Source organism: Hyla sarda, unplaced genomic scaffold (assembly GCF_029499605.1).
Source record: "Hyla sarda isolate aHylSar1 unplaced genomic scaffold, aHylSar1.hap1 scaffold_964, whole genome shotgun sequence".
Taxonomy (NCBI): Eukaryota; Metazoa; Chordata; class Amphibia; order Anura; family Hylidae; genus Hyla; species Hyla sarda.
Window position 1 is genome coordinate 43,401 of NW_026610994.1, and position 14,539 is coordinate 57,939.

Sequence of the window (14,539 nt, forward strand, 5' to 3'; positions counted from 1 at the left end):
CATGTTGGAGCAGGTTTAGATACAGTCTAAAGCATAGATCTCAAAGTCTGTGCACAGAATTTAGCAAGGGCCTCGCACCTTCTGATGCATCAGGTAGGTGCACAATAGCATAGCCTAACCCTCTGTACTTTGGTCTATATTGATGCGGGACATAGACAGCCAGCTGATGACCAATCCATTAGTGCAATGGATGGCTGGAAGCATTTGTCTTTGCCTTTGCAATACCACAGAAGCAATGCATGGTCAATGTACAGCAATGACACACCTGTGTGAACAGCCAGGAGACCCCCCCCCCCCCCATGTTATGTTACATAGTTACATAGTTAGTACGGTCGAAAAAAGACATATGTCCATCACGTTCAACCAGGGAATTAAGGGGTAGGGGTGTGGCGCGATATTGGGGAAGGGATGAGATTTTATATTTCTTCATAAGCATTAATCTTATTTTGTCAATTAGGAACATTCAGCACCCACCCGCTATCAAGGCAGCTGCCTATCATGTCATGCCCTACCTGCACAGGTGTGCTGGCTACTCAAATGATCCAATTAAGGAGGCCATTTAGTCAGCAGCAGCAGAAGTCCTGTGCCTGGACGCTCCAACAGGGGCCAGACACAAGCAGAAGCAGAAGCAGCAGAAGCAGCAGCAGCACCACCTTTTGTTTTTTGGCTGCAGCAGCAGCAAGGCCCACAGGGCTGGCTAGCTGGCTAGCCAGCAAGCAGGTAGCAATGAAAGTAGGAATCTTTCTTTTTAACCCTGTAAGGGGGTGGTGCACTGTACCCGAAGATACTGCCATATCGGGTCAATGCATAGGGCGACGGAAGCAAGCTTCGAAATCGGCCCCCGTTCTCAAAAATCCATTTAATATATGGTCCCCAGATAGGGGACGTATCAGATATTAAACTGATAAGAACAGATACTACACTTGATCTTAGCCAAAAGGCCGAGAAGCGATAACCGTGAAAGGGGCGGGCCCAACAAGGTCCCCTTCATGGGCACTATCACTGCTTGCTGTCAGGGAGGCTGCCAGACAATTTTCCATGCACACTCTGGGCTGGGGGGCAGTCAACCACCAGTACACACAGCAGAACCTAAACCCATACCATTATTGCTAAGCAGCAAGACAGGGGCCCATTGCACTCCCACGGGGCCTTTTTAAATGCAATCCATAACCCGGATTTGCCAGGAACCCTTCTTACTCCTCCTACTTGCATGTGACACTGGGCTTAGGATCTGCATAGGAAACACACACACAAGCACACACCTACCTTTGTTGCCTGCAGATGCCTCCTTGGCTGTCCCCAAACGGTATCAAACCAACACCCACGGGAAGCTGTAAGCATAGAGGACATGCCTGCACCCCATTGGACTTACCTGTGTGGGTTAAATCCGGGTTATTTGACAACCTATGGCGGTGATGGTTCTGCTCAGGCAGAGCAGTGCTGATGCTCCTCATAAAGCTGTCGCTGCTGTGAAGGTTCTAGGTGACATCACAAATCCCTTTGGTTACATACACAACAAAGCTGGGTTGTTGTTGTTTACACTCTGCAAGGCCTGTGGAAGTGAGTGACATCATAGCACTGTAGTTCTGAGGGTTCAAGATGGATGCAACAATCTCCTGTTGCTTCTATGAAGGCCGTAATAGACGACATCACCAAACAGCTCCATAGTCACATACACAGCAAAGGAGAGATGTTGTTTACACCTAGTGATGTCAGTGGTATTGAGTGACATCACAGCACAGTGCTAAGGCTCCTGGGCCTGGACACAGCAGCGGCTGCAATATCTCAACGGAGAATACGTTTATATCTATGTGTGTGTGTGCGCATATATATATATGTATATATATATATATATATATATATATATATATATATATATATATATATATATTCTCCGCCGAAATCACTTTTAAACCCATTTCCACCTTTTTTTCCCTTCTCTTCCTCTTACTTTTTTTTCACGTTTTTTTTACGTTTTTCTCCTTTTCGCCTCTTTTCTGGGCGTATTATTCTTCTTTTTCTTCTTTTTTTTCGTCTAATGCATACCCCATCAGTGCAGCAATGCTTATTCAATACCGCCAGCAGATGGAGACACTGGGGGATAATTTTCTAAGGATTTATACTGATTTTTCCTGTCTGAATTTGTCGCACAGAAAGTTGCAGGCCAAATATGTGTGACATTTCTGCGACTTTAGCTTCTAGAGCATTTTTACAACATTATACATAGGTGCTGAATACATAAAAAGCGACTGTTCAGCGACAGACAAGTCGCATCGGCTGAAAGTAGGCCAGAATGTCAGTCCATGTTGGAGCAGGTTTAGATACAGTCTAAAGCATAGATCTCAAAGTCTGTGCACAGAATTTAGCAAGGGCCTCGCACCTTCTGATGCATCAGGTAGGTGCACAATAGCATAGCCTAACCCTCTGTACTTTGGTCTATATTGATGCGGGACATAGACAGCCAGCTGATGACCAATCCATTAGTGCAATGGATGGCTGGAAGCATTTGTCTTTGCCTTTGCAATACCACAGAAGCAATGCATGGTCAATGTACAGCAATGACACACCTGTGTGAACAGCCAGGAGACCCCCCCCCCCCATGTTATGTTACATAGTTACATAGTTAGTACGGTCGAAAAAAGACATATGTCCATCACGTTCAACCAGGGAATTAAGGGGTAGGGGTGTGGCGCGATATTGGGGAAGGGATGAGATTTTATATTTCTTCATAAGCATTAATCTTATTTTGTCAATTAGGAACATTCAGCACCCACCCGCTATCAAGGCAGCTGCCTATCATGTCATGCCCTACCTGCACAGGTGTGCTGGCTACTCAAATGATCCAATTAAGGAGGCCATTTAGTCAGCAGCAGCAGAAGTCCTGTGCCTGGACGCTCCAACAGGGGCCAGACACAAGCAGAAGCAGAAGCAGCAGAAGCAGCAGCAGCACCACCTTTTGTTTTTTGGCTGCAGCAGCAGCAAGGCCCACAGGGCTGGCTAGCTGGCTAGCCAGCAAGCAGGTAGCAATGAAAGTAGGAATCTTTCTTTTTAACCCTGTAAGGGGGTGGTGCACTGTACCCGAAGATACTGCCATATCGGGTCAATGCATAGGGCGACGGAAGCAAGCTTCGAAATCGGCCCCCGTTCTCAAAAATCCATTTAATATATGGTCCCCAGATAGGGGACGTATCAGATATTAAACTGATAAGAACAGATACTACACTTGATCTTAGCCAAAAGGCCGAGAAGCGATAACCGTGAAAGGGGCGGGCCCAACAAGGTCCCCTTCATGGGCACTATCACTGCTTGCTGTCAGGGAGGCTGCCAGACAATTTTCCATGCACACTCTGGGCTGGGGGGCAGTCAACCACCAGTACACACAGCAGAACCTAAACCCATACCATTATTGCTAAGCAGCAAGACAGGGGCCCATTGCACTCCCACGGGGCCTTTTTAAATGCAATCCATAACCCGGATTTGCCAGGAACCCTTCTTACTCCTCCTACTTGCATGTGACACTGGGCTTAGGATCTGCATAGGAAACACACACACAAGCACACACCTACCTTTGTTGCCTGCAGATGCCTCCTTGGCTGTCCCCAAACGGTATCAAACCAACACCCACGGGAAGCTGTAAGCATAGAGGACATGCCTGCACCCCATTGGACTTACCTGTGTGGGTTAAATCCGGGTTATTTGACAACCTATGGCGGTGATGGTTCTGCTCAGGCAGAGCAGTGCTGATGCTCCTCATAAAGCTGTCGCTGCTGTGAAGGTTCTAGGTGACATCACAAATCCCTTTGGTTACATACACAACAAAGCTGGGTTGTTGTTGTTTACACTCTGCAAGGCCTGTGGAAGTGAGTGACATCATAGCACTGTAGTTCTGAGGGTTCAAGATGGATGCAACAATCTCCTGTTGCTTCTATGAAGGCCGTAATAGACGACATCACCAAACAGCCCATAGTCACATACACAGCAAAGGAGAGATGTTGTTTACACCTAGTGATGTCAGTGGTATTGAGTGACATCACAGCACAGTGCTAAGGCTCCTGGGCCTGGACACAGCAGCGGCTGCAATATCTCAACGGAGAATACGTTTATATCTATGTGTGTGTGTGCGCATATATATATATATATATATATATATATATATATATATATATTTCTCCGCCGAAATCACTTTTAAACCCATTTCCACCTTTTTTTCCCTTCTCTTCCTCTTACTTTTTTTTCACGTTTTTTTACGTTTTTCTCCTTTTCGCCTCTTTTCTGGGCGTATTATTCTTCTTTTTCTTCTTTTTTTTCGTCTAATGCATACCCCATCAGTGCAGCAATGCTTATTCAATACCGCCAGCAGATGGAGACACTGGGGGATAATTTTCTAAGGATTTATACTGATTTTTCCTGTCTGAATTTGTCGCACAGAAAGTTGCAGGCCAAATATGTGTGACATTTCTGCGACTTTAGCTTCTAGAGCATTTTTACAACATTATACATAGGTGCTGAATACATAAAAAGCGACTGTTCAGCGACAGACAAGTCGCATCGGCTGAAAGTAGGCCAGAATGTCAGTCCATGTTGGAGCAGGTTTAGATACAGTCTAAAGCATAGATCTCAAAGTCTGTGCACAGAATTTAGCAAGGGCCTCGCACCTTCTGATGCATCAGGTAGGTGCACAATAGCATAGCCTAACCCTCTGTACTTTGGTCTATATTGATGCGGGACATAGACAGCCAGCTGATGACCAATCCATTAGTGCAATGGATGGCTGGAAGCATTTGTCTTTGCCTTTGCAATACCACAGAAGCAATGCATGGTCAATGTACAGCAATGACACACCTGTGTGAACAGCCAGGAGACCCCCCCCCCCCCCCATGTTATGTTACATAGTTACATAGTTAGTACGGTCGAAAAAAGACATATGTCCATCACGTTCAACCAGGGAATTAAGGGGTAGGGGTGTGGCGCGATATTGGGGAAGGGATGAGATTTTATATTTCTTCATAAGCATTAATCTTATTTTGTCAATTAGGAACATTCAGCACCCACCCGCTATCAAGGCAGCTGCCTATCATGTCATGCCCTACCTGCACAGGTGTGCTGGCTACTCAAATGATCCAATTAAGGAGGCCATTTAGTCAGCAGCAGCAGAAGTCCTGTGCCTGGACGCTCCAACAGGGGCCAGACACAAGCAGAAGCAGAAGCAGCAGAAGCAGCAGCAGCACCACCTTTTGTTTTTTGGCTGCAGCAGCAGCAAGGCCCACAGGGCTGGCTAGCTGGCTAGCCAGCAAGCAGGTAGCAATGAAAGTAGGAATCTTTCTTTTTAACCCTGTAAGGGGGTGGTGCACTGTACCCGAAGATACTGCCATATCGGGTCAATGCATAGGGCGACGGAAGCAAGCTTCGAAATCGGCCCCCGTTCTCAAAAATCCATTTAATATATGGTCCCCAGATAGGGGACGTATCAGATATTAAACTGATAAGAACAGATACTACACTTGATCTTAGCCAAAAGGCCGAGAAGCGATAACCGTGAAAGGGGCGGGCCCAACAAGGTCCCCTTCATGGGCACTATCACTGCTTGCTGTCAGGGAGGCTGCCAGACAATTTTCCATGCACACTCTGGGCTGGGGGGCAGTCAACCACCAGTACACACAGCAGAACCTAAACCCATACCATTATTGCTAAGCAGCAAGACAGGGGCCCATTGCACTCCCACGGGGCCTTTTTAAATGCAATCCATAACCCGGATTTGCCAGGAACCCTTCTTACTCCTCCTACTTGCATGTGACACTGGGCTTAGGATCTGCATAGGAAACACACACACAAGCACACACCTACCTTTGTTGCCTGCAGATGCCTCCTTGGCTGTCCCCAAACGGTATCAAACCAACACCCACGGGAAGCTGTAAGCATAGAGGACATGCCTGCACCCCATTGGACTTACCTGTGTGGGTTAAATCCGGGTTATTTGACAACCTATGGCGGTGATGGTTCTGCTCAGGCAGAGCAGTGCTGATGCTCCTCATAAAGCTGTCGCTGCTGTGAAGGTTCTAGGTGACATCACAAATCCCTTTGGTTACATACACAACAAAGCTGGGTTGTTGTTGTTTACACTCTGCAAGGCCTGTGGAAGTGAGTGACATCATAGCACTGTAGTTCTGAGGGTTCAAGATGGATGCAACAATCTCCTGTTGCTTCTATGAAGGCCGTAATAGACGACATCACCAAACAGCTCCATAGTCACATACACAGCAAAGGAGAGATGTTGTTTACACCTAGTGATGTCAGTGGTATTGAGTGACATCACAGCACAGTGCTAAGGCTCCTGGGCCTGGACACAGCAGCGGCTGCAATATCTCAACGGAGAATACGTTTATATCTATGTGTGTGTGTGCGCATATATATATATATATATATATATATATATATATATATATATATATATTTCTCCGCCGAAATCACTTTTAAACCCATTTCCACCTTTTTTTCCCTTCTCTTCCTCTTACTTTTTTTTCACGTTTTTTTACGTTTTTCTCCTTTTCGCCTCTTTTCTGGGCGTATTATTCTTCTTTTTCTTCTTTTTTTTCGTCTAATGCATACCCCATCAGTGCAGCAATGCTTATTCAATACCGCCAGCAGATGGAGACACTGGGGGATAATTTTCTAAGGATTTATACTGATTTTTCCTGTCTGAATTTGTCGCACAGAAAGTTGCAGGCCAAATATGTGTGACATTTCTGCGACTTTAGCTTCTAGAGCATTTTTACAACATTATACATAGGTGCTGAATACATAAAAAGCGACTGTTCAGCGACAGACAAGTCGCATCGGCTGAAAGTAGGCCAGAATGTCAGTCCATGTTGGAGCAGGTTTAGATACAGTCTAAAGCATAGATCTCAAAGTCTGTGCACAGAATTTAGCAAGGGCCTCGCACCTTCTGATGCATCAGGTAGGTGCACAATAGCATAGCCTAACCCTCTGTACTTTGGTCTATATTGATGCGGGACATAGACAGCCAGCTGATGACCAATCCATTAGTGCAATGGATGGCTGGAAGCATTTGTCTTTGCCTTTGCAATACCACAGAAGCAATGCATGGTCAATGTACAGCAATGACACACCTGTGTGAACAGCCAGGAGACCCCCCCCCCCCCATGTTATGTTACATAGTTACATAGTTAGTACGGTCGAAAAAAGACATATGTCCATCACGTTCAACCAGGGAATTAAGGGGTAGGGGTGTGGCGCGATATTGGGGAAGGGATGAGATTTTATATTTCTTCATAAGCATTAATCTTATTTTGTCAATTAGGAACATTCAGCACCCACCCGCTATCAAGGCAGCTGCCTATCATGTCATGCCCTACCTGCACAGGTGTGCTGGCTACTCAAATGATCCAATTAAGGAGGCCATTTAGTCAGCAGCAGCAGAAGTCCTGTGCCTGGACGCTCCAACAGGGGCCAGACACAAGCAGAAGCAGAAGCAGCAGAAGCAGCAGCAGCACCACCTTTTGTTTTTTGGCTGCAGCAGCAGCAAGGCCCACAGGGCTGGCTAGCTGGCTAGCCAGCAAGCAGGTAGCAATGAAAGTAGGAATCTTTCTTTTTAACCCTGTAAGGGGGTGGTGCACTGTACCCGAAGATACTGCCATATCGGGTCAATGCATAGGGCGACGGAAGCAAGCTTCGAAATCGGCCCCCGTTCTCAAAAATCCATTTAATATATGGTCCCCAGATAGGGGACGTATCAGATATTAAACTGATAAGAACAGATACTACACTTGATCTTAGCCAAAAGGCCGAGAAGCGATAACCGTGAAAGGGGCGGGCCCAACAAGGTCCCCTTCATGGGCACTATCACTGCTTGCTGTCAGGGAGGCTGCCAGACAATTTTCCATGCACACTCTGGGCTGGGGGGCAGTCAACCACCAGTACACACAGCAGAACCTAAACCCATACCATTATTGCTAAGCAGCAAGACAGGGGCCCATTGCACTCCCACGGGGCCTTTTTAAATGCAATCCATAACCCGGATTTGCCAGGAACCCTTCTTACTCCTCCTACTTGCATGTGACACTGGGCTTAGGATCTGCATAGGAAACACACACACAAGCACACACCTACCTTTGTTGCCTGCAGATGCCTCCTTGGCTGTCCCCAAACGGTATCAAACCAACACCCACGGGAAGCTGTAAGCATAGAGGACATGCCTGCACCCCATTGGACTTACCTGTGTGGGTTAAATCCGGGTTATTTGACAACCTATGGCGGTGATGGTTCTGCTCAGGCAGAGCAGTGCTGATGCTCCTCATAAAGCTGTCGCTGCTGTGAAGGTTCTAGGTGACATCACAAATCCCTTTGGTTACATACACAACAAAGCTGGGTTGTTGTTGTTTACACTCTGCAAGGCCTGTGGAAGTGAGTGACATCATAGCACTGTAGTTCTGAGGGTTCAAGATGGATGCAACAATCTCCTGTTGCTTCTATGAAGGCCGTAATAGACGACATCACCAAACAGCTCCATAGTCACATACACAGCAAAGGAGAGATGTTGTTTACACCTAGTGATGTCAGTGGTATTGAGTGACATCACAGCACAGTGCTAAGGCTCCTGGGCCTGGACACAGCAGCGGCTGCAATATCTCAACGGAGAATACGTTTATATCTATGTGTGTGTGTGCGCATATATATATATATATATATATATATATATATATATATATATATATATATTTCTCCGCCGAAATCACTTTTAAACCCATTTCCACCTTTTTTTCCCTTCTCTTCCTCTTACTTTTTTTTCACGTTTTTTTACGTTTTTCTCCTTTTCGCCTCTTTTCTGGGCGTATTATTCTTCTTTTTCTTCTTTTTTTTCGTCTAATGCATACCCCATCAGTGCAGCAATGCTTATTCAATACCGCCAGCAGATGGAGACACTGGGGGATAATTTTCTAAGGATTTATACTGATTTTTCCTGTCTGAATTTGTCGCACAGAAAGTTGCAGGCCAAATATGTGTGACATTTCTGCGACTTTAGCTTCTAGAGCATTTTTACAACATTATACATAGGTGCTGAATACATAAAAAGCGACTGTTCAGCGACAGACAAGTCGCATCGGCTGAAAGTAGGCCAGAATGTCAGTCCATGTTGGAGCAGGTTTAGATACAGTCTAAAGCATAGATCTCAAAGTCTGTGCACAGAATTTAGCAAGGGCCTCGCACCTTCTGATGCATCAGGTAGGTGCACAATAGCATAGCCTAACCCTCTGTACTTTGGTCTATATTGATGCGGGACATAGACAGCCAGCTGATGACCAATCCATTAGTGCAATGGATGGCTGGAAGCATTTGTCTTTGCCTTTGCAATACCACAGAAGCAATGCATGGTCAATGTACAGCAATGACACACCTGTGTGAACAGCCAGGAGACCCCCCCCCCCCCCCCCCCCATGTTATGTTACATAGTTACATAGTTAGTACGGTCGAAAAAAGACATATGTCCATCACGTTCAACCAGGGAATTAAGGGGTAGGGGTGTGGCGCGATATTGGGGAAGGGATGAGATTTTATATTTCTTCATAAGCATTAATCTTATTTTGTCAATTAGGAACATTCAGCACCCACCCGCTATCAAGGCAGCTGCCTATCATGTCATGCCCTACCTGCACAGGTGTGCTGGCTACTCAAATGATCCAATTAAGGAGGCCATTTAGTCAGCAGCAGCAGAAGTCCTGTGCCTGGACGCTCCAACAGGGGCCAGACACAAGCAGAAGCAGCAGAAGCAGCAGCAGCACCACCTTTTGTTTTTTGGCTGCAGCAGCAGCAAGGCCCACAGGGCTGGCTAGCTGGCTAGCCAGCAAGCAGGTAGCAATGAAAGTAGGAATCTTTCTTTTTAACCCTGTAAGGGGGTGGTGCACTGTACCCGAAGATACTGCCATATCGGGTCAATGCATAGGGCGACGGAAGCAAGCTTCGAAATCGGCCCCCGTTCTCAAAAATCCATTTAATATATGGTCCCCAGATAGGGGACGTATCAGATATTAAACTGATAAGAACAGATACTACACTTGATCTTAGCCAAAAGGCCGAGAAGCGATAACCGTGAAAGGGGCGGGCCCAACAAGGTCCCCTTCATGGGCACTATCACTGCTTGCTGTCAGGGAGGCTGCCAGACAATTTTCCATGCACACTCTGGGCTGGGGGGCAGTCAACCACCAGTACACACAGCAGAACCTAAACCCATACCATTATTGCTAAGCAGCAAGACAGGGGCCCATTGCACTCCCACGGGGCCTTTTTAAATGCAATCCATAACCCGGATTTGCCAGGAACCCTTCTTACTCCTCCTACTTGCATGTGACACTGGGCTTAGGATCTGCATAGGAAACACACACACAAGCACACACCTACCTTTGTTGCCTGCAGATGCCTCCTTGGCTGTCCCCAAACGGTATCAAACCAACACCCACGGGAAGCTGTAAGCATAGAGGACATGCCTGCACCCCATTGGACTTACCTGTGTGGGTTAAATCCGGGTTATTTGACAACCTATGGCGGTGATGGTTCTGCTCAGGCAGAGCAGTGCTGATGCTCCTCATAAAGCTGTCGCTGCTGTGAAGGTTCTAGGTGACATCACAAATCCCTTTGGTTACATACACAACAAAGCTGGGTTGTTGTTGTTTACACTCTGCAAGGCCTGTGGAAGTGAGTGACATCATAGCACTGTAGTTCTGAGGGTTCAAGATGGATGCAACAATCTCCTGTTGCTTCTATGAAGGCCGTAATAGACGACATCACCAAACAGCTCCATAGTCACATACACAGCAAAGGAGAGATGTTGTTTACACCTAGTGATGTCAGTGGTATTGAGTGACATCACAGCACAGTGCTAAGGCTCCTGGGCCTGGACACAGCAGCGGCTGCAATATCTTAACGGAGAATACGTTTATATCTATGTGTGTGTGTGCGCATATATATATATATATATATATATATATATATATATATATATATATTTCTCCGCCGAAATCACTTTTAAACCCATTTCCACCTTTTTTTCCCTTCTCTTCCTCTTACTTTTTTTTCACGTTTTTTTACGTTTTTCTCCTTTTCGCCTCTTTTCTGGGCGTATTATTCTTCTTTTTCTTCTTTTTTTTCGTCTAATGCATACCCCATCAGTGCAGCAATGCTTATTCAATACCGCCAGCAGATGGAGACACTGGGGGATAATTTTCTAAGGATTTATACTGATTTTTCCTGTCTGAATTTGTCGCACAGAAAGTTGCAGGCCAAATATGTGTGACATTTCTGCGACTTTAGCTTCTAGAGCATTTTTACAACATTATACATAGGTGCTGAATACATAAAAAGCGACTGTTCAGCGACAGACAAGTCGCATCGGCTGAAAGTAGGCCAGAATGTCAGTCCATGTTGGAGCAGGTTTAGATACAGTCTAAAGCATAGATCTCAAAGTCTGTGCGCACAGAATTTAGCAAGGGCCTCGCACCTTCTGATGCATCAGGTAGGTGCACAATAGCATAGCCTAACCCTCTGTACTTTGGTCTATATTGATGCGGGACATAGACAGCCAGCTGATGACCAATCCATTAGTGCAATGGATGGCTGGAAGCATTTGTCTTTGCCTTTGCAATACCACAGAAGCAATGCATGGTCAATGTACAGCAATGACACACCTGTGTGAACAGCCAGGAGACCCCCCCCCCCCCCCCCCATGTTATGTTACATAGTTACATAGTTAGTACGGTCGAAAAAAGACATATGTCCATCACGTTCAACCAGGGAATTAAGGGGTAGGGGTGTGGCGCGATATTGGGGAAGGGATGAGATTTTATATTTCTTCATAAGCATTAATCTTATTTTGTCAATTAGGAACATTCAGCACCCACCCGCTATCAAGGCAGCTGCCTATCATGTCATGCCCTACCTGCACAGGTGTGCTGGCTACTCAAATGATCCAATTAAGGAGGCCATTTAGTCAGCAGCAGCAGAAGTCCTGTGCCTGGACGCTCCAACAGGGGCCAGACACAAGCAGAAGCAGAAGCAGCAGAAGCAGCAGCAGGACCACCTTTTGTTTTTTGGCTGCAGCAGCAGCAAGGCCCACAGGGCTGGCTAGCTGGCTAGCCAGCAAGCAGGTAGCAATGAAAGTAGGAATCTTTCTTTTTAACCCTGTAAGGGGGTGGTGCACTGTACCCGAAGATACTGCCATATCGGGTCAATGCATAGGGCGACGGAAGCAAGCTTCGAAATCGGCCCCCGTTCTCAAAAATCCATTTAATATATGGTCCCCAGATAGGGGACGTATCAGATATTAAACTGATAAGAACAGATACTACACTTGATCTTAGCCAAAAGGCCGAGAAGCGATAACCGTGAAAGGGGCGGGCCCAACAAGGTCCCCTTCATAGGCACTATCACTGCTTGCTGTCAGGGAGGCTGCCAGACAATTTTCCATGCACACTCTGGGCTGGGGGGCAGTCAACCACCAGTACACACAGCAGAACCTAAACCCATACCATTATTGCTAAGCAGCAAGACAGGGGCCCATTGCACTCCCACGGGGCCTTTTTAAATGCAATCCATAACCCGGATTTGCCAGGAACCCTTCTTACTCCTCCTACTTGCATGTGACACTGGGCTTAGGATCTGCATAGGAAACACACACACAAGCACACACCTACCTTTGTTGCCTGCAGATGCCTCCTTGGCTGTCCCCAAACGGTATCAAACCAACACCCACGGGAAGCTGTAAGCATAGAGGACATGCCTGCACCCCATTGGACTTACCTGTGTGGGTTAAATCCGGGTTATTTGACAACCTATGGCGGTGATGGTTCTGCTCAGGCAGAGCAGTGCTGATGCTCCTCATAAAGCTGTCGCTGCTGTGAAGGTTCTAGGTGACATCACAAATCCCTTTGGTTACATACACAACAAAGCTGGGTTGTTGTTGTTTACACTCTGCAAGGCCTGTGGAAGTGAGTGACATCATAGCACTGTAGTTCTGAGGGTTCAAGATGGATGCAACAATCTCCTGTTGCTTCTATGAAGGCCGTAATAGACGACATCACCAAACAGCTCCATAGTCACATACACAGCAAAGGAGAGATGTTGTTTACACCTAGTGATGTCAGTGGTATTGAGTGACATCACAGCACAGTGCTAAGGCTCCTGGGCCTGGACACAGCAGCGGCTGCAATATCTCAACGGAGAATACGTTTATATCTATGTGTGTGTGTGCGCATATATATATATAAATATGTGTGACATTTCTGCGACTTTAGCTTCTAGAGCATTTTTACAACATTATACATAGGTGCTGAATACATAAAAAGCGACTGTTCAGCGACAGACAAGTCGCATCGGCTGAAAGTAGGCCAGAATGTCAGTCCATGTTGGAGCAGGTTTAGATACAGTCTAAAGCATAGATCTCAAAGTCTGTGCACAGAATTTAGCAAGGGCCTCGCACCTTCTGATGCATCAGGTAGGTGCACAATAGCATAGCCTAACCCTCTGTACTTTGGTCTATATTGATGCGGGACATAGACAGCCAGCTGATGACCAATCCATTAGTGCAATGGATGGCTGGAAGCATTTGTCTTTGCCTTTGCAATACCACAGAAGCAATGCATGGTCAATGTACAGCAATGACACACCTGTGTGAACAGCCAGGAGACCCCCCCCCCCCCCCATGTTATGTTACATAGTTACATAGTTAGTACGGTCGAAAAAAGACATATGTCCATCACGTTCAACCAGGGAATTAAGGGGTAGGGGTGTGGCGCGATATTGGGGAAGGGATGAGATTTTATATTTCTTCATAAGCATTAATCTTATTTTGTCAATTAGGAACATTCAGCACCCACCCGCTATCAAGGCAGCTGCCTATCATGTCATGCCCTACCTGCACAGGTGTGCTGGCTACTCAAATGATCCAATTAAGGAGGCCATTTAGTCAGCAGCAGCAGAAGTCCTGTGCCTGGACGCTCCAACAGGGGCCAGACACCAGCAGAAGCAGCAGCAGCACCACCTTTTGTTTTTTGGCTGCAGCAGCAGCAAGGCCCACAGGGCTGGCTAGCTGGCTAGCCAGCAAGCAGGTAGCAATGAAAGTAGGAATCTTTCTTTTTAACCCTGTAAGGGGGTGGTGCTCTGTACCCGAAGATACTGCCATATCGGGTCAATGCATAGGGCGACGGAAGCAAGCTTCGAAATCGGCCCCCGTTCTCAAAAATCCATTTAATATATGGTCCCCAGATAGGGGACGTATCAGATATTAAACTGATAAGAACAGATACTACACTTGATCTTAGCCAAAAGGCCGAGAAGCGATAACCGTGAAAGGGGCGGGCCCAACAAGGTCCCCTTCATGGGCACTATCACTGCTTGCTGTCAGGGAGGCTGCCAGACAATTTTCCATGCACACTCTGGGCTGGGGGGCAGTCAACCACCAGTACACACAGCAGAACCTAAACCCATACCATTATTGCTAAGCAGCAAGACAGGGGCCCATTGCACTCCCACG

At 46.6% G+C, this 14,539-nt stretch overlaps 7 non-coding genes across 7 annotated transcripts; all 7 read right to left on the bottom strand.

The window, feature by feature from the left end:
• Nucleotides 1–762: 762 nt before the first annotated feature.
• Nucleotides 763–953, bottom strand: LOC130351198 (U2 spliceosomal RNA). Its single transcript, XR_008887948.1, has one exon. It is a non-coding gene; the product is annotated as a U2 spliceosomal RNA (small nuclear RNA).
• A 2,109-nt stretch (nucleotides 954–3,062) lies between these two features.
• LOC130351200 (U2 spliceosomal RNA) lies at nucleotides 3,063–3,253 on the bottom strand. The gene has a single exon (XR_008887950.1). It is a non-coding gene; the product is annotated as a U2 spliceosomal RNA (small nuclear RNA).
• Nucleotides 3,254–5,340: 2,087 nt separating this feature from the next.
• On the bottom strand, nucleotides 5,341–5,531 carry LOC130351201 (U2 spliceosomal RNA). The gene has a single exon (XR_008887951.1). It is a non-coding gene; the product is annotated as a U2 spliceosomal RNA (small nuclear RNA).
• A 2,092-nt stretch (nucleotides 5,532–7,623) lies between these two features.
• Nucleotides 7,624–7,814, bottom strand: LOC130351202 (U2 spliceosomal RNA). The gene has a single exon (XR_008887952.1). It is a non-coding gene; the product is annotated as a U2 spliceosomal RNA (small nuclear RNA).
• Nucleotides 7,815–9,909: 2,095 nt separating this feature from the next.
• LOC130351203 (U2 spliceosomal RNA) lies at nucleotides 9,910–10,100 on the bottom strand. Its single transcript, XR_008887953.1, has one exon. It is a non-coding gene; the product is annotated as a U2 spliceosomal RNA (small nuclear RNA).
• Nucleotides 10,101–12,197: 2,097 nt separating this feature from the next.
• On the bottom strand, nucleotides 12,198–12,388 carry LOC130351204 (U2 spliceosomal RNA). The gene has a single exon (XR_008887954.1). It is a non-coding gene; the product is annotated as a U2 spliceosomal RNA (small nuclear RNA).
• A 1,768-nt stretch (nucleotides 12,389–14,156) lies between these two features.
• On the bottom strand, nucleotides 14,157–14,347 carry LOC130351186 (U2 spliceosomal RNA). The gene has a single exon (XR_008887937.1). It is a non-coding gene; the product is annotated as a U2 spliceosomal RNA (small nuclear RNA).
• Between the last annotated feature and the right edge of the window lie 192 nt (nucleotides 14,348–14,539).